This window comes from Lycium barbarum, chromosome 12, assembly GCF_019175385.1.
Source record: "Lycium barbarum isolate Lr01 chromosome 12, ASM1917538v2, whole genome shotgun sequence".
Lineage (NCBI taxonomy): Eukaryota > Viridiplantae > Streptophyta > Magnoliopsida > Solanales > Solanaceae > Lycium > Lycium barbarum.
In genome coordinates, this window is record NC_083348.1 from 13789724 (window position 1) to 13793692 (window position 3969).

At 38.5% G+C, this 3969-nt stretch overlaps 1 long non-coding RNA gene across 1 annotated transcript; it reads right to left on the reverse strand.

The window, feature by feature from the left end:
- Positions 1-1006: 1006 nt before the first annotated feature.
- Positions 1007-3687, reverse strand: LOC132622832 (uncharacterized). The gene is made up of 3 exons (XR_009576017.1): positions 3249-3687; positions 2080-2145; positions 1007-1164 (listed from the first exon to the last, which is right to left on the reverse strand). It is a non-coding gene; the product is annotated as an uncharacterized LOC132622832 (long non-coding RNA).
- Between the last annotated feature and the right edge of the window lie 282 nt (positions 3688-3969).

The following is a 3969-nucleotide window of genomic DNA, read 5'->3' on the forward strand; positions in this document are numbered from 1 at the left end:
CTCTCTTTATATTTCTGGCAAAATTTGGGCAGAGGTTCCTCTGTATTTCTTACTATTCCAAAACCTGTACACAGGAAATACCAATCATGCCTCACAGGGCCAACACATATACGTATACATATATCATATCATGTCATATCATAGCCACACAGGGCTAACAATTGCAAATAAAAGTATACAAATGTCGAGGCTTACCTCACATGCCCAACTCAAATGGCACCGGTGACATCTCCCTGTTTATTTTTCTTTTCAATCTTCAACTTTATTTTTCCATCATACTTCAAATAACTTTCCCGACATACATCTTTCATACCATTTCTTACCTGTGTACGGTACAGCTTCCAATATCATCGGTCACTTTCTTACGTCGATACCGTCCTCCAGCTGAAATTAAAGGTTAGTAGAAAGAGATTCATTTCCTACGGCTGGCTCTATCGCACGATCTAAGATTCAAAGAAAGGAAACACCCTAAATGTCCTATAGCCTCCTGTTTATCGATGTGGTGCACAACACACCGATAAACAAGACTCTACGAGACACAGTCTGTAGACATTCCGAGGACAAACCGCTCTGATACCACTGGGCCGCGACTGGTGCCCTACTTGGGCCGCGACTGGTGCCCTACTTGGGCACCCATACGGACATACAAACTAAATCATCATAGCAAAGCTTAATACGGATTTCATATTCATCATTATTTTTTTTAAACAGAGTTGAGAACGAATATTATCTTGCGCGATTGCGCGTACAAAACATTATATCAGAATCAGAAGAGGCGGCGGAATATACATCGCCGAACATATGCACATATATCAAAAAGCCGGCAAGGCTATCAAATGTGTCAAAAGTCGACAAGGCTATCAAATGGCACAACGGCCCAAAACATATACAAATGCATGCCGACAAGGCTGACATAGCGAATAGGGTCATATAAACTCATATGTACATAAGTAGGCACACACACCCACAAATACGTCTACAAGACCTCTAAACAGACAAACCGAAACATATGGCGGGACAGGGCCCCTCCGTACCCCTGAACAAATACATATATACATAGCGAACAAATATATACCAAAATGTGTACTCTGAAATGAGAAGAGCACTCCAAACAGCAGAAGAGGGTGTCCTAAATGGGTAGATCACCAAACTGTGCGTCTGTACCTGCGGGCATGAAACGCAGCCCCCCGAAGAAAGGGGGGTCAGTACGAAATATGTACTGAGTATGCTAAGCAGAATATACAGAAAACAAACCTGAGACATAAACGAAGCAGAAGTGCCGAACATAAGTACAAATCCAATCATATCAAAGTGTTTTGTTTAAAAATATAAATCATGCATAGGGTACCGAGGAATATGGTCGCCCGCCCGTCGATGGCGCCATAACACAGCATAATACCAGAAAGTCTCAATTCTCCGTATCCCCGTCACACATCACATCACAGCATAACACCAAATATAAGTGGAACCCGACCCTCTTTTGCGAGTAGCTCGGTGGACCATAAACACAGCATAACTCCGGAGTATATCAAAGTGCGCACGACAACAGAACCGGCCCGGGACTCGGCGAAGGAAATAACAAAGTGCACGAATAGAGTCGTGAGTAGTCATATACATAAAATCATTATCATAAATTCAAACATAAGTAAAATGATCATATTTGAAAATCGAAATAATAGTCTTAACAAATTCTTTCAAAAGTTCCCGAATTACATAAAGGAAAGTCGCGGGACCCGCGGACGGGAATTTACCCAAGTCGGGCCCGCTCATGGAAAACGTACTCATTATTCATAATGCAAACTTTTATAAAAGTATTAGAGCAATCCGAGCATTTATGTGAAAAGTATGACATTCAGAAATTTCGAAGTTCTTTAAAGCGAAACCTTTTTGCGCAAAGTTCGGAAAGCGATTATTTCAAATACATAAAGGTTCATATTTCATCAAATCATACATAAGAGTGCCAAGGAACATATACGGATCATAACATGCTCGGATTTCGAATTTAGAATTTCCTTAAGGCTTATAATCTAGCCTATACAAACTAAGGCATGCCAAAAGAAAGAAGGTTGCCTTACATACCTCGTACGCACTCCAAGATGGCCAATCTAAAGTAAATTCCAATCTACGCCTCGGGCTCCCCAAGGTCTACAAATATGCCCACGAATATCCAATATTAAACATAGGCACTTAAGCCATTATTCCAACTAACATTAAATTCTACAGAAAATTCGGCAGCATTTCCCCTGTAAATAGGCCATCCCGAGAATTTAACTCGCTCAAAATCCACAACAACAACCACAATAACCAACCTAGCAACATCGATAATCAATTTGAACGGCAAAATAACAATAGAAACTCTCTTTTACATCATTCCACAACTTTCATAATATTTGTTTCGACGGCTTACATTCAAGCCACAATATAGCTCATACATTCAATTATCAACCCAAATTATTACCAACAACATTCAAGAACATTCTAAACAGTTTACATAATTTTTCCAACGACCCAATAATTTTTTTTTTTTCATTTTGGGCCGAAACAGCCCCTAAATCCGAAACAGCCCCTATGCCACACTTCCGACTTTCAATTCATGTTTTATATCACAATCCACCATATAACGATATCATTCTCATAAAATATACGAATTACATCAAACGTACAATAAGCCTTAAATCAGCCCCTACCATTTCAACATCATTCTTGAGTCATTAAACACTTATTTCCAACTAGAATTCATAACGACGACAATTAAAACGCTTAGCAATATTAATGCGATCTTCGGCATATTATATGACCCACATTCGTCCACACTACACATATACATATGTTAATGGTTCTCATAAATAAAGATTACATTAAGTGCACCAAATTCTCCAATTCAGTCCGCACATTTACCATATCAATTTTGGGACATTAAACTCTCATTCCCAACATAAAAGTCATCACAATAACCATTCAAACGCTAAGCGACATTAGTGTGTTCTTTGGCATATAGCATGACCCATGTTCATCTATCATTACACATATATATATTTCGATGATTTTATTCTCTTCTCCTCTCTACAACAATCAAATAGGCTACAAACAATTAATCATCAATTCAATTTTTCAACACCCATTTGCACGGCTAGACCACCCTTCACACAACCTACTTCCAACATACAATATTTCATGATTTCCATTCATATTAACATACTAAAATGTGCATACAACATTTATAACTCATAAACAAGAGAAAAACTTACCTTTCTTCTCCAATTCCACACTTTGGTTAGGGTTTGAAATCCACAAAATTGATGGCTTGATCGCTCCAACGACACTTCCACGCTACTTAGGGACCTCAAAATAGTTGGTTTATACCAAAGAAAAAATTTTGGAGAGGCTAGAAATGATCTTGATTTTTCCATGGTTCAGCCGTGAGGTTGGAGGGGTTTTTCTCCTTCTTGCTATTTGTTCTAAGTGTGGGAAATGAATAAAGATGACTTGGTTTTCATCTTTTAGGTGTCCACCAAATATCTATACAAGTCTTTGGCCCACACAATGTGTTGGACCATTTAAAATTGGCCACACAATTGTGTGGGACCACTTCATATACACGGCCACCATGGCCTTATTTTGCAAGATTTTTAAATTCCCATTTTGTGAATTGTGGTCCCAATTTTTTTCCAAAGTGTACAATGCCAACAATTTTATATACAACTTATGTCTCAAAATAAAATCAAATGGTCAAAGGTCCCGACTTCAAATCCCGGAATGGTCTTGGCCTTACATTATCATAGTTAATCCGGGTTGTCCCAATGTATAAAAATACGGGACGTAACACTTATACCATATCCATGTCTTTCCTTTATAATTTATAACTCGATTAGCCTCGTACGAGACCTTAACAGAATCACGAGGTGATGAGGACCCTCGATTATATCGTACAAAATCTTATCTAATAGCTAGCACTCAAGTAATATAATT